Below are 20,754 nucleotides of genomic sequence, written 5' to 3' on the forward strand. Positions count from 1 at the left end.
TGGAGCGGGCATCGGGCAGGCTGCAAACAGCTGCACCAGGCTCCGCAGCCCTGGGATTAGATCCATGCTGGCGGTGACTGCACACGCACCTCAGAGTGGACAGTAGTGATAAACCCGCTCTTTGCTCTGAGGTGCCCGTGCAGTTGCCACCAGCATAGAGCTGATGCCGGGGCTGCGGAGCCTGGGGCAGCTGTTTGCAGCCTTCCTGCTGCCTGTTGCAGCTGCCCCGAGCCCAGGCTGGCTACAGGTGGGAGCTGGCAGCAGCACCAGGCTTTTCCCAGCATTCGGTGGTGGCACTGGGGGGGCAGGTTGAGGAGGGCTACAGCGAATATTGGGCTGGCGGCAGCCCCCCTCCCATCACCACAGCCCATCCCGAGTGTTGGGAAGAGCCCAGTGCTGCTGCCAGCCCCAGCATGCAGCAGCAGCCTGCTCCCTCCTCCGTGCAGTGAACGGGGCCCCGGGCAAGCCGGGTCATGGGGCAATCTCCACAGTGCAGGAGAGCGCGGGGCAGCGACCTGCCCCTACCACACTTCCTCCTGCACTGTGGGGGTCTTGGTCTGCCTCCCCCACCTCCCCACAAGCCCAGGCAAGATAAAGAAAGAAACTTACCTGCCTGTGGCTGGGTTGGCGGAGAGTGCGTGGGTATCTGTGTGCCTGTCCTCCCCCTCCTGCAGCAGCTTGTGTCTGGCTTGGGAGGGTGGAGTGAGTGGGTGGACACAAACCTGGTGGTGGCAGGGAGAACACTGCCGCTCCCGTGCTACAGGGGTTTTCAGTGCCCGCGTACCCCCTGCCTATGTCTCACATACCCTCAGGTGTACATGTACCATGGGTTGAGAAACTATGCTTTAGGGTGGCTCTATGCTATCTCTACACTGCTTTCAAGGCTGCTGCTTAAAAGCAGTTGAGGAGGAGTGGGGTGGGGGGCAGGAGTAATGAGAACAGCTTAAACTAATATAGACATACCGTAAATCTCTCCTGATCGCCCCTGTGTTGGGTCCAAAGTTTAGCTTTGGTCTGGTTTTTGGAAAGGCTTCTAGTCTGGATTTGTAAATTTGGCACTTCCCACCACAGGATGTCCTAGTGGAGGTCTGGCTTCTTGGATGATCTTTGTCAAGTCAGTTCCTGGTGGGCAGGTCACTGTCCATGCTAATAACTGATTCTTGTTGGACAAGGTTTGACTCCATCCCTCAAGATGGCCACTCTAGATTGGCAGTGAGGAAGGTGTATGGTGTTGCTGGTCCATTCTGTGCCTGTTGTGTGGGTAAACTGCCAACAAGTCTTCATGCTGATCTTGTGAAACCACATCTAGATGCAAAAGGGTAGCCAAGGCATCTTGGCTTGTCTACTGGCCATGGGAGAGGAAATTCTGGTTATGTGAGCCTGTACAGAGTTCATTTCACATGTGCCGCCCAACTACCTTAAAAAAATAACAACTTTGAATGTGGATGAGATTTGAATCATCACTTAGGGATGGTCTGTGTGCCTATGACTAATAGCCAGCTATCCAGTCTCATGTCAATCCAGCCATCGAGAGAGGCCAAAACCAACACACAAATCCAAACATCCAAGTAATTCAGTGCCACTGCCTTCTCACCTCCTGCCCTGGTCATCTGTTCCATAGGCATCATCCTCACTTCTCAAACCCATGGACTATCCTGCAGACCATATTTGTGGCAGTGCGTGGGGTAATGGAGTGTGAAGGACTCTGGCTTTCTGCTTTTGCTAGTTTCAACCATCAGCTGAAGACAGCTGCATTTCTGTCTGCTTTGCAGTTGGATGAAGCCCATAACCAGGCCCGGAAATTGCAGAGGTCCCTGGATGAGCAGACAGAACATAGTGAGAATCTCCAAGTGCAGCTGGAGCACCTGCAGTCCAGGTGAGGGGCCCCACGGGGCCATGGGAAGCCCATGCAGATAAGGCACAGGGGAAGGACTGTTTGGGAGGATGGGCATGAAGAAGGTGAGAAAGAGGAAGTGAAGTCACTGGGGAGGTAGAAGAATGGACATATCAGAAAGCAAGTAGTACAAGGAGAGGGAAGCAAAGACACGATGGTACAAGAGCTGGAATAGACACTGATGATGTAAATGGGAGAGGCGGGGCTGAGCAATGTACACCTTGCACTGGATTAGTCAGGATTCTCTTTACACCCAAATATGAAACAGGTTAGTTAATCCTGGTGTGCATACTCATTTCAATTTGAGGGGCCCATTTCAGCTTAGTTTAAACCTGTTTCTGATCTATGTTACCTAAACCAGAATCTGCCTATTTTAAACTGAAATAAAATCATGCATGCAGCCTTTGGGAGAAGTTTAACATTTCACCAGGGCCAGGGCAGCTGAATGAGCCTCCATAGTGGGATCCAGGTCTCTGAGTGCCAGCTCCCTCTACTACTGAGAGCTTGAGGTTTGGTTTGCATTTTGTTTCCTTCTCTCCCCTGTGATCTGATCCACTGCCACTGTTAGACCCAGGAGACACTCAGAATCCTCCCACCTGATGCGTGCTGTGTCCGAGCAAGGGTCTCTCAGAACCAAACTGAAGCTAGGAAGTACCCAAACCTAGCCCTGACTCTGCCTTTTTGGTGGTACTTGTACGGAGAGCTCATGTCTCCTGACTTGTACCTCCCAAAGTCACGGAACCACAAATGATGCCATAACTAGTTAAGGGAAGGTTGTTAAACAGATGCCATAACTAGTTAAGGGAAGGTTGTTTGGGTCCTTGGGCAAACTCCTGTGGAAGCTATTTGCATATTCCTGGATATACATTAGTCTGATGCCTCCTGCTGGGAATGACGACTGGAGGAGGATTGTACCAAGGAAGGGAAAGGTGGGGGGAGGAATCTGACCCGTGAGTTATTTATGAAGTACAGCTGAAGGAAATTCTCTTGCTCATGACAAATTGCTGCTCTACAGCAAGATGACTTTCCAAACTGGGCTAATCCACTTAGCATCTCCCCCTTCCCACAAGGGATGCCTGTCAGCTACTGATGGGAGGAGAGGGAAGGAAGTTTTCTGAGGAGGGAATGTCGGGCAAGTGATTTTAAAGATACAACTTATCAGCGTGTGTAGTGATGGATCGCCAGGGTCTGCAGGGGCCTGTTTTCTCCTTCACGCTCACTCTGTCTTTTTGTCACTTTAATTCAAGAAAGGTCTGGAAGCTAAAAGCAGGGGGAAATCTACCTCCATCCCAGCAGTTTGGAAAGCCAAGGGCAGCATCCCCTAGCAACACCCAAACCTTCCTGCTTCTCACGGCTGCTCAGGCAGTCTTACACAAGGAGACTTGGTTTGCACTTTGCAGCTGCTGCTTGGTCACCTTCCAGACACACTGCGAGGCTTTTTAAAGCATTTTTTTTTCTGTGTGGTTATTTTCTTTCTACTGGGAGCAGGGGAGACCTATTAACCTTTCCCTTTTGCTGGGAACCTTGCCCTAAAACCCTGAAGGGCACAAGCAGCACTGTGACATGGGGGCAGGAGGCCCAGCTTCAGACTCTCCTTACCCACATCCAAGGGTATATGGGATTCTTGTCCTCTCCTGGGCCAGCACTCACCATTCCCAGAGGCGGCAGCTGGCCTAGCTTGGGTTGAAGTCTAGGGTTACATTATATGGGTTGCCCCAAGATCTTGCCATGGTCCCTCAACAAAGAAAGTGAGGTAAGGACCTGTTTGTAAAAATATGCAGAGAAGCTTTTCAGGGGAGAAAGTCCAGGCTTCTCCTCTGTGCATCACAAAGAAGCCAAAACAAGTCTCAGATATGGTTTCAGTCTACCATTCCCCTTTAAGCACCGTATGTGAACAAAGTAATGACCCCAGCATGGACACATTATAGTTCCTGTAATGGGCAAGGGGGCAGGACCCTTTGCTGTCAGAGTTCCTTCAGCAGAGCAAGGTTCTTCTAAATTATTCTGGCATATTTCACATGAGCAAGGTGATACCATATCACAAGGCAGGTGAGACAAGGCTTTGGATATGCCCAGTACAAAGGCCTCATGGATATTACAAGCGGAGATGCCATGGTACAGCATTCAGGTGGGGTGGGTGGAGATCAGGATAGGCAGTACTCATAAAAGGGTGGTTCTTACTTCTGGGGTCTTGTCTCTGCAAAAGTGCAGCCACATAGAGAAGGTGAGGAGGACCTGGAATGAAAGTGAATGAGTTCAGCAACTGTATTTCGAAGGGTACTGATAGGCTTGTGAAAGATTGGGGTCAGGGGAGCTCATCACCCTCTAGGTTCTCTGTTGTGTGACAGAGGACACTGTGAGCGGAATGGGAGCTGGGTCCAGCTAGGGAAAGTATGATACTTTCATTGGCCTCTGACTACTGTTTCTTACCTCCTGTGCCAAACACCACATGCTGTTATAATAGGGTGAGCAAAACAACCTGGAGTCACAGACCCCAGCTATTGACACCATCTCTCCACTCGTGCTGTGGTCATCAGTGTCACTAAACTGCAGGTAGCAAGATGGGACTTGTCCCAAGTCCTGGATTCCTTGCTCTGTGAAAGGCAACAAATGCACATCTCTTATGTCCACTGATACCTGAGGGGCTGCAGAGATGACTTCTCAGTTTGGCTTCATCCTGGTAGTCCACCCAGTTTACAGCATGTGCTAGGAAGAGCTCTCTGCCCTAGATCTGAGCATAACTGGCATAGGCATTACCTGCCGGCGGCATGGGTGTGATAATGTGGTCTGGTCCCACTGCTCTGGGTCAAGAGATCTGCACCAAGATTCACCAAAGCGATTAATGGTTTGGAGCATCTCCTTTCTGGGGTTCCCAATTTGGGATGCCTTCCAGGGTTTTGACTGTCAAAGTATGCTTATCATGCCTCCTTTGGCAACAAAGCCCTTTTCTGGTGGATCATTTCAAAACCCAAAATCACCAGTCCCTTTAGAAGAGCTTGGCCCTGGCATAGTTCTGTCCTTGGGCAAGTACCTGCTTCTCTTCTGTCTTCTGTGCAATGGGATTCATGGACCCGTCCTTTACAAATCCCTGTGCAATCAACAGATGAGCCATGCCAGGAGAGTCAGCATCACCGTTTCATTGCAGTTAGGATGTGCTAGGGCTGGGACAGCTTGGAAGACTCACTAGAACACAGCTTGCTTCAGCTCTCAGTAAGGGAGAATGTGCTAGTCTAGGCTTACACATTAAAGCATCACTTATACAGTCTGTCTGCTTGTAATCATCCCATCTTGTGGTCAGCCATGCAACCCAGGTTCCAGTCTTCTGGACCCACTTCTCATTGCCCATCATGCAGTAAGGCTCCTTTGAAGTCACCCTTTGGGTTTGCCGCTATAGTCCTCTGCTATACCGTTGGTAGGAAACAAGCCAAGCAACAAGCAAGTCTCAAATTCTTCAAAGTCCTCTGTTTAGAATGAGCTAACAGGGTTGTAGGGGGAGAGCACAGTGAATGGGAAGTTGTGCCAGGCCAGAGAAATGACTTGTGGTCTGAAAGGCACTTGGGTTTTATGGCTCTTAAAAAGTTCCCTTCTTTTCCCCCTATGCCTCTTCAGCAATAAAATGCTGAAATAGATGCAAGACAAATCGATCCTGCCCCATCCAGAGTGCCTTGCGGAGGCAGCTGGGCTTTTTTAAAATCTTATTTTATTTTATTGGGACATCTTCATTAAATCATACAGGAATAATGGAGGCTTCATCTCCTTCCATCCCCCTCCCCCAGAGCCCCCACTACACTATTGCTGAATAATTCATGCTTTCCAGGAAAATGCAGCAAATGTGTCCATTTGGCCCAGAGGATGATGGGAGAGCTGTTTTCATCACAGTCTCAAGCCCTTTGATTTCAAATTCGACTCATAAATTCAGCCGATGCATTTTAATGCTATGGAGAGAGAGGAACTAAAAATACTAAGAGCTTCCCATTGACAAAGAGCATATGGGCTTGATGCAAAACCTATTGATGGTGACCAGCAGCCCCCTGCTAGCTGCAGGGAGCGGTGGAGCTCTGCCAGGAGCTGTGCTTGGTACAGGGCTGCTCCTTCCTCTCTCTCCATGGCACTGGTGAGTCACCCAGTCCTGAACTGAAAGTCATCATGGGTACTGTTTTTGCTATCAGAATAGGGTCGAGACACCCTTCTGCAGGGGTAGCTGTGCCTCACCCTTACACAGCAGCCTACATTGGTACATCTGAACGCACTTTCTGATGAAGGGCAGCGTCTTAACCTGCCTTTTACAGATGGGGAGGTACCAGGAAAGCCTCATAGTGAGGCTGAGTTTGCTGCAGCACAAAACAATGGAACAGGGTGTCCAGGAAACCCTAGTGACCCAGTAGAGAAGCATAGCACCAGTAAGTATACAGTGTCAAATGTGCCGTTAGGTGTGGCCACTTAGGACCCAATCACCCAGTTATGTCAGCAGCAGAGACAGCCAAAGTGCTCATTCAAGGATGCTTCAGGACACTGGAAGATTTGGGTTCAGGACAGACCAGGAGGGCATGTGTGCAGGTGCAGAAAGGGCTCCCTCTCAGCCTCACTCCCTGGTTCTGAGCAGTGTTGCAGCATGAACTGGTTTCTAGCCGTGAGGAGCACCCCAGGGGATCCCCGTCCTTCACAGATGCCCCCAGGTTTAATGTGAAGGGGCCACATCTGTTTTGCTCAGGCAGCTCACAGGGGCTGAAGACCATCAGATCTCCCTGGTCACAAGCCAGTGTAGCCAAAGTACCCGTCCCCCACTGCAGCCTTAGCAAAGGGGGCAGGGAAGAGGTAGAGCTGCCATTTAGGGGCCATACAAGCTGGGATAGCTCAGAGGTTATTCTGCTTGTGCTAGTCTGGCAGAGGCCTGGCCCCAGAGGCAGCTGGATGCTGCTGAGACTCCAGCCCAGCCTTAGGTCATGGGAGGGTCGTATTAAGGAGAAACAAACCCCCTAGAAAATTCCCAGAATGGGAGTGAGGTGGGTCTAGAAGGTCACTGGGTGGCTTACATCCCTGCTATCCTGCCCCCAGTCCTGCAAAACCAGTTTGTCAGAGCACAGTACAAATCCCTGCCCCTACTCTTTCCACTAGGGGAAGCTGGGGACAAACACCCAGAACTGGTGGCCTTGAGAAGGGACCAGGAGTCATGGCATTTGGATCAGGGTCCGAGTTGCTTCTAGGACAGACTCTGTCTGTGCCATAAACTTACACAGTGCCTGGCTCCAATCTCCTCTGTGCCAGCTGCCTCTAGAATCAGCAGCAGGGCAAACTAATTAATTTGGAGGGAGGCAAATTGCCCCAACAGTGCGAATTAGCCAGCCCAAAATGCCACATGGACCTGGCTCTACTGTTTCCAATTTAGGAGGCAGCCTGTGCAGAGCCATGTGACCTAGTGGAGGGCACTGCTGCCCAGCACAGTACATTTATCATGTAGGCCTTGTTTCAGGGGGTTGGAGTCTGCGCATCCAGCTCAGAGCTATAATGAGATGCCCTGACAGAGCATGGAAGCACTAGGAGACCCTCATTCCCAGCAGTGGCGATGAGAGTCCTGTGCTCTAGGTCCAGTGAAATCCTGGGTGTCCAGACCCTGCAGTGTACTGCAAGTTCTTATGCTGAGTCTGCTTTGGGACAGCTGGGCCTGCTCTCCTCCTCCTGCTTCCTCCCCTCTACCCCAGATAAACAGCTTTAGACAATTATGTGCTGCTGCTAAGTACCCTGTATCTGAAAAGGGCTTTAAGTGAACTTGGTCACTTTAATCAAAAGTCCATTAAGTGCTGCTTGGAGCCATGGAGGGAAGGGCTGTTCAGATTTGGCTTTATCAGCCAGTAACACCCACTTAGCTAATGAAATTGAAATGTGGAGCCCAGGACAGAGGGGAAAGAGAGAAAACAGGTCTTTGCCCTTCTCCCAGCTCCAGCTGACTGTCACACCTCTGCCTGCAGATCTGGGCCCTGGAGTCTGGCCTGGCTGGGTACAGAAATCCAAGCCAGCATCTTCCCCAGGGGCTGCACCCTTGAATCTAGCTGGGCACTAAAATCCACATAAATCCAGTACCAGCTCTTCCTATTGTGTTGTGTCACAGGGATTGTTTTGAAAGGTGCCTGGGGCCTCTGCTTAGGAAAAGTGGGTGAGAGGGTCTCAACAGGGAGATGACAATGGCATGTTTGTGGGACTTGGGGAGAGGGGGAGGGAGGGTTTTGGATGAGTTGCAGGGGACCTGCCCCTCCACAGCTCCTCATATCAGCCCCATGTGGTATCCAGCCTTCATTCCCAGCACCTGAGAAGATTCAAAGCCACAAGGAGGCAACACTGAGAAAGCAAGCGCTGTGGTGTTTATAGCATGATGTGCGTTCCATCCCGCACACACCTCCCTCTGGGGCTTGTCCTCACAGTGGGGCCTTGGCAGGTATGATGGGTGAACAGAAAGGTCAATGAAGCCTGTGGATAGGTGGGCCCTGAAGCCACGGTAACGGTCATGGTACAAGAGTCAATGGACAGGAAGAGGGGGGGACATATGCTGAGAAAGGGAGAGGACCATGGCAGAGAGAGAGGAGCATATGGTGATAGACTGACATATGTGAAGACACATGTATATGTGTAGAACCAGACAGATGGATGAATAGAGGGGTAACATACATAGGACCTAGGTAGTTTTGAGACCAGGTGTGGGCAAAATACAGCCCATGGAATGGATCTGGCCCACCAGGCACTTTCATCTGGCCCGTGGTACCCACCAATGAATCGTACCCTGCCCAGCCCTTCTGCCTACGAGGGTGGGAGTGAGGCACCCATGTATACACCGCCCCCAACATCCCCTCTTGCGCCTCACTCCCACCCTTGTGGGCATAAGGTCCTGGCCTGGCCAGCATGGAGCTTCCAGGCAGGGCTGCTGCTGTCACTGCTGCAGCCACTGGGGGACCTGCTCGGCTTCCCCAGCGGCCCTCTTCCAGGCAGCAGGTAGGGAAATGGTGGGGGTGAGGGTGGGAGCGGGGGTGGGGGGAGCTGCAGCTGGGCAGGGGCAGGGAGCGTGGGCCGGAGGCTGCTGGCAGCAATGAGCCTGTGCCCAGGGAGGTGGTGAGAGTACAGAGCTCAGATGTGCAGGGTGTGGGTGTGAAGGAGGGGAGGGAGGTGGGGGGACCCCTCCCACACTTCCCTACATGGCGCGCAGCCCCCACTGGTGGCAGCAGCAGCAGACAGAGGCACTTTGGGTACTGGTGCCCAGCGCAGGCACTGGTGCCCAGCAGCACATGGCTCTGGCCAGTGCTGCACATCACGGTGAGGGGTGCAGCCCTGTTGGACCAGCTATCACGGGTGCTTCCCACCATGCATGCACAGCCCCTGCACTCACACACCACTGGAGGGAAACTCCACACGCTGGAACCAGCTGCCTTCACTGCTCCCTGCCACACAGGTCCCGGGACTCTGCCAGAAATGAAGGGAGCCCAGGCCCCTGCTTCCCTGGCTGGAGTTGTGCACTGCTGAGCATCAATACTCCAAGCACCCCTGCCTGCTGCTTCTGTGCCATGGGGGGAGTGTGGGGGCCCCATTCCCCCTTCACCCCACAAATGCCACACACCCACACCCTATCCCCACAACCCCCCACATATACACACCCCAACATACCCTATGCCCCCAAGCACAGCCACGCCCCCTCCCAACCCAACACACACACCCCACCATGCCCCCCCCACAATATACAAGACTTAAGAATTTATTTTTGAGTTATGCAGTCACCTCTATATACACTACACAAACACAAATCATGACAAAAATATTTTTTGTAATAAAATTAAAATATGTTATAGTAGGTGTTTGACTTTCATTGTATGATTTGGTTATTTTTCTGGTTCTAAGATGGCAACCCCCTCCCAAAAGGAGTATTTCTTGGGGGGCATGTGAAGGGACTTCTGGCAGCAAAGGTCAGGGGTAGGAGTGGGTCTACCCATGTGGCCCTCAAAAGCTCACCAAACCTCATTAAGTGGCCCTCCAGCCAAAATAATTGCCCACCTTTGTTTTAGACGGAAGCTTATATATATATATGGAGCTTGATTTATGTTCGTGTGTATATATATATACACACGTAGATAGATAGATATGTATATTTGTGTGTGTGTGTGTGTGTGTATATAGATATATATCTATCTATACACACACACACACACACACACAGAGAGAGTGAGAGAGACAGAGACAGGAGGGGTGTGTACATACAGGCTCTGTTGCAGCACAGCGTGAGGGCGCTGGCTGCTGTCCCTCTTGCAGCCTCTCCAGCAATTTGGTCTCTGCTCTGGTTTTACCCACCCCAGGCTACGCAGACAGCAGAATACGCCGCTCTTTGGAAAGATCCGAAGCTCCCGGTTTGGCCCCGAGGACCCTGGCGATGGCACCAGCGACCTGGATGAAGACGAAGACCTGCAGATCCAGGTTCCCTAGTGCCCAAAGTGGTGGGGCCATCAGACTGTGGCTGGAGGAGGCAGGAGGACGAGATGGTTTGGATTTTCTTCAGGCTGCAGCTATACACAGGTGGTGTGAGGCGTGCTCTGTTTGACAGACCTTGCAATCCACTGTTGGATGAGACAGGACCTAGCAAAGAGCTGTGCACCACAGGGACTGGAGCAAAGAGCCCAGGCTTCCCTTGTGGGGGATGGAGATAGGGCATGCTTTGCCTTTTTGTGGCTTATACAAGTGGGTATTCAACCAGGTTAGGAAAGGGATTCAGGGGGATCCTGCAAGGTTGTTAACAGGTTATAACAAGAGTGAGGTCTGAGGGAACTGTACTGAAGTGCCTGGAATGCCCCCCTGGCCAGAGAGGAAAGGTCACGGGGCCAGCACTGTGTCCATGGTGCCTGCACCTGAGGTGTTGCAGACATGTGGCAGGAGCCTGAGCCTGTGCCTCTCCACCTCTCCAGCCTGTCTCATTCTCCCTCTTGCCAGCAGCTCCTCCAGGCCCTCCTCTGGCTATCTCCCAGCACTTGGTTTTCATTGATGGGCCGCTTTCTTGTGCCACAACCCCTTTTCATTCCTGGCTTACACACTCACCTTTTGTATCTCCACTGCTGTAGACTCACATGAACTGAGCCTGCAAGCCATCGCCTCTATTTTAAAGACAGGGAAAACTGAGGCATAGATGGGAAGTAAGGCTGCAAGGCCCATACTTCAGCCACTAAGCCATCCTTTGTCCCTCACTCCCACCTCAACAGAGGAACCTCCCAGCAAACATGGACACTGAAACAATACAAGTAGCTGAATGCTTGAGACCCAGACCTGTAACAACCAGGGGTGCCAGTCCGGGGCAGAAAAGGAGTCGAGCAAATTTGTCTCTCTCCCTTGGAGTGCTGACAGTGAAAGCCAATGCCTTCTATTATATATATATTTGTATTTGTATGTGTTTTATATTATAAATATAGAGCGAACAGTGGGACCAGGCTACTGCAGCAGTTCATATGCTGTGGTCCTTTCCCCAAGTTACCTCACCGTATCCATGTTAACCCTATGTTCTATTCTGTTTTGCATCTGTCTGTTGGGGAATGTTCTGGCTGTTCTTGCCTCTGCCTCTACTCAGTCAATCTGTCCCCGTGCCAGCCTGCAGGGTTGCACAGGCAAATGGGGGAGTCAGGCCATTGGGGAGTGAGTGGCTTATTGCATAGGGGACTTCTACACCATCTGACAGCTGCAGGGGTTTGTAATAAATTGAATTGGTGCTAAAGCCCCGTGTGTGGATGGATGTATTTGTTACCTGCTGGGGTCCCTGGTGGGGGAGAGTGCCCTGTGTTTTTTGCTGGCCTCTCTCTCTCTGCAGGTGGGTGACATTGTTGTGAACAGGCCCTGACAAGTTCATGTTGTTTTCCCTTCCTTGTTGCAAATGCTCTTCCCTGCAGAGCATCCCATGAATAAAACAACAGCTCTTGCCATTACTGTGACACCCAGTTGGATTCTGCAGATCGACTAATAAGGTTCTTGGATACAAGCCTGAAATAATGGTAAAAAATTAAACCGTAATGGGCTGTGATAATTTTATAGCAAGCCTGGAGTTTATTTCCATGATAATATAATGTGAGGTAACTCCAGTGAGCTCACTTCCTCCAAATGCACCTTCTCTTTCTCTTCCAAGAATCCTTGGAACTAGGTAGGAGCAATTTAGGGCTCCTCCGAGAAGGAGGCACTGTAAGCAATGGTGTAGGGTAAATTGGCTGCAACAGTGTTCACTCATATCCCCCCTGGTCTCAGCCAACAGGAGGTGCAGTAGGAATTGGAAGAAAAACCTTGTAACTTTAGATCTGATTGTTTCAAGGAAGAAAAGGCAGCTGGCAGAGAGACAAAAGAAAGCACCTTTTGCCATTTGTCCTGCCATTTTTTCCCCACTTGCCTCTGGAGCGCACAGAGCCATATTCAGCTATGGTGTAACCTCAGTAATCTCATTGTATTCCCTTGAGGATTAATCTAGCCCGTGATCTTCAAAGTCTAAACACCTCCTCCCAGCCCAGGGGCAGCTTGCATTCAAGCAACTCCCCTCCCATACTCAACAGCCAGGACATTCTCAGACATACAGCAGACCCAGTCAGAAAGGAAGGGTATTTCACTCCAGACTCATTGGCACCTAAAACAAGATAGTGTCTGTGCAAGCATGGTAATTACCTCCTGTGTCTTCCTCTGACCCCAGTTTGCAGAGGGGAAGTCCAGCAATCTAGAGTTCCTGCTTTTACCTGGAGCTGGGAGAGCAGAGCAAGGGGAAGGGAACTGAAATTTGCTTTTTAGGGAAAATTACACTGACAGTTCTGACTTCACATATGCAACATGCTCCAGGAAAGCTGCCCCAGTGCTGTCAGTGATTCCTAGCTGACCAGACAGTATTCAGTGTTCAGGCTTGGAATTCATGCCCCTCTAAAGAAAGCTCTTAGGGGAAAAACCAAACAAAGCAAAACAAAAATCCCGAAATGCTCTGATCTTCGGGAATGTACAACTGAGGTTCCAATGTGTCAACTTTCATCCTGTCTGCTCCCCCCACCCCCTCCCTTGTTTCTGCTGGGACCACTCAGTGGTTACCAGATTAAGCAACTGATACATCATACGCTAAGCCTGTGCGAATAGGGAAGTGTTCAATTCGGATTCAGATTCAGCTGATTTGGAGGACAGCGATTGTATTCAGAGATTTGGATCACTGTCCTGAATCGATTCGCCGAATCAGCTTTGGAAGATTTAGCAAGATTTGGTGATTCGGATTGGCCAGGGAGAGGCAGGCACAGCCGGGCAGCTCCTCTGGTTGTGCCTGCCTCTCCCCAGGCAGAGGGAGCTGTGGGAGAAGCCCCCATGGCTGCCCTGCCTGGCCCTATCCCCTGCCCGGCCCCACCCTAGTCCTGGCACTTTAAAAAAGAAAAAAAGAAAAAAGCCAGCTACAAGAGTGGCAATTGGGGTCTCTGGGTGCTCATGGCAGAGCCCCCCCCATCCCCCCCCAACACAGCATGGGGCAGTGGGGGGGCAATGGGGATCACCTCCCACTCTGCTTGGCACTTGTGTGACAGCTGCCCCGTGGTGTGGGTGCAGCGTGGCTTGACAGGGCGCTTCATGCTATCTGGGAGCTGGGGTCACTGGGGCTGAATGCTGCTGGGCTTCGGCTGTCTGCTGGAGCCGCCCCACCTCCCAGACAGCATGTGGCACATGCTAAGCCGCACTGCACCCACACAATGTGACAGTTGCTCCATGGGTGCCAAGTGGGGGGGTGGTGATCCCCGCTGCCCTGCAACGATCACTGCTGCCAGAGCTGGTGAGTGCGGGGCTTTTGTTCTTTTTTTTTAAGTGTCAGGAGGCTGGTCTGGGCAGGGGATGGAGTCGGGCAGGGAAGCCATGGTGGTTTCTCCCATGGCTCCTCTGGCTGTGTCTGCCTCTCCCTGGGCAGGGTGAGCTGTGGGAGAAGCCCCCATGGCTTCCCTGCCTGGCCCCATCCCCTGCCCAGCCCCAGGCCCCAGCCTAGTCCCGGCACTTCAAAAAAAAAGAAAAAAAGCCCTGTACTCACCAGCTGCAGGAGTGGCAATTGGGGCCTCTGGGCGCTCGTGGCAAAGGACCCACCTGCGCAGCATGGGGCATCACCTCCCACCCTGATTGGCACTCGTGTGGCAACTGCTCCATGGTGCGGATGCAGCGCAGCTTGACAGGGCTCTGTATGTTGTCTGGGAGCTGGGGCTGCCAGAGCTGAGCACTGCCGGGCTTCAGCTGTCTGCTGGAGCTGCCGCACCTCCCAGACAGCATGCGGCGCCAGCCAAGCCGCACTGCACCCACACAATGCGACAGTTGCTGCATGGGTGCCAAGTGGGGGGGATGCAGCTGGGCAGGGCAGCCATGGGGGCTTCTGTGGCTCCTCCCGCCGTGCCCGCCCTGGCTGGGGGGGGGCCACTTGCCCAGCCGGCGCAGGGGCGGGGCGTGATGCAGGCGCGGCTTGCTCCAGGCGACAGCAGAGCGTAGCCCCCGCTCCCAGTGCTGCCGCACCTGCATCAGTGCTCGGAGCAGGGGCTCTACCCTGCCCTGCTGCTGCTTGCCAGCCGGCACAGGATGCGGGATGTGGGTACGGCAGTGCTGGGAGTGGGGGCTATGTTACCAGGCAGGGCTGGTATAATGAGAACAAGTTTGTCTTGGGGATCTACTCTAGAAATGGCCCTTGAATTATCCAGAGTCTGCGCACTGGATGAGTGGGTCTTGTCACAGTGCTCAGCACGAGTGAGCACAAAGTCAAACGATCCATTGCTGTATCTCAACCCTTCATGGGCTGCCTGCCCCAACCTCTATAGGACCTACTGGGGGAGGTCGTAGCTGGCCTGTATGTACCCTCTTCTCTACAGTTCCTCCTCTTAGGAGAAGCTAGGACTGAGAAAGCTACAAGCTCCCCATTGCCCATGAGCACCCTGTTCCCAACAGGGACCCAGTTGGGAGACCTGTATGGAGCTGGCCGGCTTCCTTCCCAGCAGCTTCTCTGGCCTGCTCATTGCTTTAGATCACTACTTCAGAAGGAGGCTGATAAGGAGAATAGGACCATGCATTTCAGTGGGCCCCAAGGAACAGAACCTCAGACACATGAGTGTAACATCTGCCTGAAGGAACAGAAAGGGCTGCCCTGCAGAGGGACAGAGTGTGAAGAGACAGTTTGTCCCCGTAGGGACACCGTTTGCCCTGAGGGCAAGTGAAGCTGTTTTGGAGGTAGCCCTCTTGGAAGTGGGAGGGGTGATGTAATCACAGCAGGGTTTGAATGAGAGATGTTAGCAAAAGCCCAGGATGAGCCCTGGCCTGGGATTGGTTAAAAGGCTTGGTTAAAAGAGGGGAGCAGTTTTCCTGGTGGGGGAGAACAAAGGAGAGATGTGGGGTGGGAGACAGGCTGAAAACCAGGGAAAGGATCTCCCCCCGGTCATCTCCCCCCAAGAGCCCCTGGTAGAGCCCTGCAGAAGTAGCAGCAAAAGGCTGCAGCAAGTGCTGCACTGTACCCATTCTCCCTCTCTTCCTCTCAGAGCCCTGCTGGAGCAGGACAAGAGAAGAGCTGCCTGTAAGGAGACTCCGAGCCTGGGATGACCCTCCTGCAAGCCCTTGTGTGGGTGGGTGAGCACAGCAGGGGACCTAGGGCCAGGAGGAGACTGCTAGAGACTGTCCTGGTTTTTCCCCTGTAAGTGAGAAGGCACTGAGGAGGGCAGGCTCAGGTGCTGGAGGGAGCCATGGGCTAGAGGGGCAGGGACTGCTCCAGCCACCAGAAGCCCCTGGGCAGTCAGGGCCCAGGAAGGGGCTGCATTTGCCAGGTGCTGTGAGGTTGTGCTGGGCAAGGAAAACTTACAACCTGCAGCCCAGTCTGGGTAGGAATCAGCTCTCTTGCAGGAACTGCAGGGGAGTAGCCACCACCTGCTGCAGGGAGACCCCTGGAGCTCCTGCTAGGAATGCCAGCACCAGGGACTGCCCACAGATCCTGTGCCAGGGGCACAGACATAGTCCTGCTCCCTAAGACACCATGCTAGGGGCTGTGCACACGGGATCCTCAGTACACAGTGTACAAGTTATAGCCTGTGTAAATCAAGTTCTTAATGGTTTATTAGTTGGAGGATCAATGTATTTATGTATTGATTACTTATTTATTGTGGGTAATTTGTATACCTTCCCCTAGTGTAATGTGTATCCAAAAAGCATTCACCTTTAAGCCACCACCACCAAGTCATGCAGGGTAACATTTGTTCTATTGCATTGGTTATATGTTACCTTGTAAATAAATCCTGTAAATAGTTTTATAACAGTCTGCAAAGTTGTTTAGTTGTAAGGGGAGGCTCTCTGCTTGGGAACCCTGCAGGAACTACCCAGGGAGCTGGGCAGGGTCATTGGCTACCAGGTACCCCAGGATTATGCTATTCAGGTGAAGGCCTGGGTAGTGTCATGCTAAGGGTTACATGAGCAAGAATCCCAAGAGCACAGGCTGCTCGCTACACTCTGGAGCAGAGATGTCGTCTTCTTCCAAACAGATGGACAACGCACCCAGTGCCTACTGGGGTGCATGTTGGTGTGTTATTCTTTTAGGTCACCTGAGCTAACAGCCACAGCTAGCTTATTTTAAACATAAATCTACTTGCTCAACCACCATGAACCTTCACCAGTCATAGCTGAGGCCAGCATTCATCCTTTCACTTTGAATGCTCTGGAATCCACTCCCATAAAGGACCTTTGTCTTCTAAATGCCTGGAGAACAGAAAGACCCAGCAAAGGGGTCACTGGATCCGAATGATGAGCCACCAGGTGCATCTAGTACAAAAGACAATCAAGTGGAGGAGCAGGCCTGCTGAGATGCAGGAGTGGGAGGGAAGGCTGGAGCAGCTGGCTGATTCTGGAAGGGGAGTAGCAGGTTACCTCCAGAAGTGTAGGGTGATGGAACTCATAGAGGGAAGGCAAGGGAGCCTGGTAAAGAATCAAGCTCACAGGTGTCAACCCTATCCAGCTTCACCTTGGTCCATGGAGCAGCCAGAACTCTAGTGATAAGTCACCCACCCCATCCCCTCTAACATGGAAAGAGGCAGCCTGCATTCTCTGCACCAGGCTGGTAGCACACTTGTAGGGAGCTGACTGCAAGCTTAGCTTCAAGGCTCATGGCAGGCTGGGAAGAGCATGTAATATAGGGAAGCCAATTAAAGTAATAAAATGAGCAGTTCCTCTGAAGATGTTGTATCTCCTGGATGGCTGGTAATTGCAGGCTTGTTTAGAGCTGCCTTTCCTGCCCCAACCATCCTTACAAGTCAGGTCTTCTACAGCATTGGCAAGAAACAGCAAAGAAAACCCAGCCCCGTTTCCTGCATTCTAATACTTCTTTGGGACAGTGAACCAAGTTCTAACTTGTCCTTCAGTTTGGTCATTTTTCTCATGTGATGGAGACTTTTGCAAGTTTGAATAATTAGGCTGCTAACTTGCAATAAATTTGAGAATTTCAACATATTAGTGTTTAAATAAAAAATCCTCAGCTCCTGATGTCATGTGAATATATGAGAATTTCAGCTTTCAGTTTTAAAAAGGGTAAATTTCTAGCCCTCAGGTTGTGCAGAAAAACTTGAAAATACGGTCTCAATTTGACATAAAGATTAAAAATCCCGTATGGAAAAGGAACCCTCATGACCTTGGCAGCCTGATACACAATTTTTGTCCATACTGGAATAAAATGGGAGCATGGATCTGAACTATTTAAGGCTTGGTTTTAGATCAAACAACAAGCAATACAACAAGCGATGAGTCCCTTACATATCCCTTTGTGTGCAACTGTTGTGATCTTGTTTTCTGTGCTCTTTACTTTGAAATGTCAAGGTTTCTGTGGGAAGATGGATGCCATTTTGTAGGATATAAGCAATGCTGGATGTTGCAGGAGATGCACACTGTATGCTTTCTGAAATCTTTGAGTTTACATGAAAGAAAACAAGAAAGAACAGAAGTCACTCTGACTGAAAGTACCTGAATGTTTTCTGTGGATGGTCACAACCTTGCTAAACACCAGATTTGAGGAGATTGGAATTGAATAGTTTCCCTAGTATATGAGGGGTGTGACCTAATCCTCTTTTTTTGAAACTAGGAAAGGATGGAAAGGATTTGGAGATGTTACTTATTTAAAAGGTGCTTCATAGATGAAAGGGAAAAATGGGGGAGTTTTGCTCCATCAAAGAAAAAGGGTCAACAAATTCTAAGGACAAGAAGGGGTTTTCTTTGAAAATTTTGCAACAGCTGGAAAGCAGGTGACGTACTGGATCATCAGTTGAGGGTATTTAGAGCCAGAAGGGCCGTATGGTAGATTATCTAACCTGACATCCTGCCTAGTGTAGACCCAAGAACTCACCCAGTTAGTCCTGCATTGAGACCTATAATCTGTGCTTGGCTGAAGCATCTCTTGCAGAAAGGAAGCCAGTGTTAACTGGAAGATACTAAAAAATAAAGCCTCCACCATCTTCACTTAGGGCTTCTGGTGGATTCACCCAGTCCCTGCTTTGACTCAACCAGTCCTAGCATCAGTTATCCTGAGCACAAGATTTAGAGGCAGAATGACAGAACAAGAGTAGCATGAGTATAGAGGAACACAGAGATGCAGTGTTATTAAAAATTTATATTTCAATGAGCTAATCCCTCTTGTTCTGGCTTTTAATTGATTGTCTAAAAAGCATTGCTCTTTTTTTTTTATTTGCAGCAAATATTAATTTTATAGCCAAACAAATCGGACTCTAGTGATAGAGGTGTCCACAGAGCAATTTCAGCAGCTATAAACCTCCCATTCAGTTACAAACACTTGGGGCAAGGTCACTGGGGGGACCCAAGTGGATAGAGACAGCACCTGAATTGACTCTCTGGAGGTTTGGCACTGCAGGGGCCAATCCTGATTTCTGAAGGGCATCCATTGATCTCAATGCTACAGACCAGTGGCACACAAAATTCCAGCTCCACAGGCCCAATGAGCAGTGTGGGGTAATTTCATAAGTTGAAACCAATGCAGGGCTGGCACATAGGACTGGTCCATGGGTGAGATCAGGTACACCAGCCCAACCCCACATGTCCAGATCTGGCCCTGAAGTGACCCTGCATATTGCCCAACTGTGTACCAGCACAATCTAGTGCACAGGTCCACATTATCTGGCCTGTGGGGCTCACCATGGGTCTGGTAATTTGGCAAGAGGGAAGTGGCAACTACCCTTGGAAAGACTCATGGGCTTGGTGATACAGCTGCACAGGCTGGATCTGGCCCACATGCTAGAGGTTGAACATCAATGTTACAGACAGAATTGGTGGAGCATAAACAGTATGATCCTGGGAAGGGGTGAGTGGCATGCTATGGCTCTGATCCAAAATATTCATATTAGCTTGAGCTGTGCAGCCTCCAGCCCTGAAGTCATCCTCACATACCTTATCAGGCTGGTATTACACAAGTTCATTATCCAGCTAAGGTGGAGCAACGCATCTTAAAATACAAGCACTTTGCACTGTGCTGGGCTACTGGTTTGCAGTGGTGATCATGCCAAATCACACATACAGCTGGTCAGCAAAGGGACTGTGAAATTTCCTTTCTGTTTTTCTTTGAAATTTGATTTCCATCCAAATGGCCCTGATCAGCCTCAGCCCTGACACAGCAACACTGGGCTGTGATGTCTGCCTTAAGACGTACTGTAACTTCATGGCACAATCTTACAAAAAGGTGGCACAGGGAAGCTGTGGCATCAATCTCACATTATTGCAATGCAATGAATTTATTTCAACAAACAATGTTTATAAAGTGGCAGCCCACACCCAATCATCAGCAGTCATTCGGATTACACAGGAAGGAGCAGAAGACCATCTGCACTGCAATGGCTTAGTAGGAAGTGTTGGCACACTGATCTGCACATGTAATGGAAACAGGAATTCTGAGCTTCCATTCCTTATTCTGCCACTGACTCTCTGTGTGACTTTGGACTGGTTGCTTAATGCCTGTGCCTCAGTTTTCCCACCTGTAAAATGGGGACCTTAAGAGTTGCCTACCTCAAAGAGGATACAAGCATCTATAAACACCAGATTCATTCCCAGTGGAACTCCACTGACTGACTGACTGCATTGGACTTAGACTCATGATGAATCTATTCTACTATCTGCAGTGGAAAGGGATGTAGAAATAGATGATCTTATTCTTACTCTTTCTGTTCACACAGGGATAATCCCAGGTTGCTTCCTGGTATGTTTCCCACACAGCTGGATGGAAGAAGGATGGTCTGGTAAATATTAGGGGCCTGGTTTGAAAACCTACCACAACCTGTAGAATTCTTTTCATGGACTTGGGCAGGCTGTGGGTCATGCTCAGGACTGGAACTCAGGAGATCTGGGTTCTAGAGTTAAGTAAATCTTATCATCTGCTTGCATTCTAATTTCCTCATCTGTAGAACAGGGGTATCTGTAGAACAACACTTACACGTGTGTGTGTGTGTGTGTGTGTGTGTGTGTTTGGAACAGTTTGCCCATGACCAAGGCACTTGGATACTGCACTAATGGAGTCATAGAGAATTCCAGACATGACATTTTATAACAGCCTACACTCCTTTGCTGCCAGGAGTGCAGATGGCTGTGGAGCTGTCTACCTGAGTCTGCAGACAGCTGCAAACAGCAGCTCTGAGAAAGGCTGTCTCCTCCCTGGACTGTCAGCTGTGTGTTAACTTTGAAGGCTAACTAAGTCAGTAGAAGAGGTCGGTGTTTTAAGCCCATGGGAGCTGACTGCTATTTGTGCCTCTGGAAATCTTCCCCTTCAATTCACTTTTAATTGTTTCTTTGCTGACAAAAAGAAGGTGAGGGATTGTCAGCCTGTGAAGCTGCAGAAGAGGGAACGAGGAGGT

General features: G+C 50.6%; 1 protein-coding gene across 4 annotated transcripts in view; it reads left to right on the forward strand.

The window, feature by feature from the left end:
- Positions 1-1,664: 1,664 nt before the first annotated feature.
- Positions 1,665-20,754, forward strand: part of DOK4 (docking protein 4) — a 66,457-nt gene continuing 47,367 nt past the window's right edge. For 3 of the 4 annotated variants that reach the window (XM_025191639.1, XM_025191641.1, XM_025191638.1), the window contains exons 1-2: positions 1,666-1,876; positions 10,225-10,441. The gene's annotated coding sequence lies outside the window, so the exon portion shown is untranslated. Of the gene's footprint in view, positions 1,877-10,224; positions 10,442-20,754 lie in introns of all 4 variants that reach the window. The other variant, XM_025191636.1, reaches the window with a different exon arrangement.

This window comes from Alligator sinensis, unplaced genomic scaffold (assembly GCF_000455745.1).
Source record: "Alligator sinensis unplaced genomic scaffold, ASM45574v1 scaffold203_3, whole genome shotgun sequence".
Classification (NCBI taxonomy): Eukaryota; Metazoa; Chordata; order Crocodylia; family Alligatoridae; genus Alligator; species Alligator sinensis.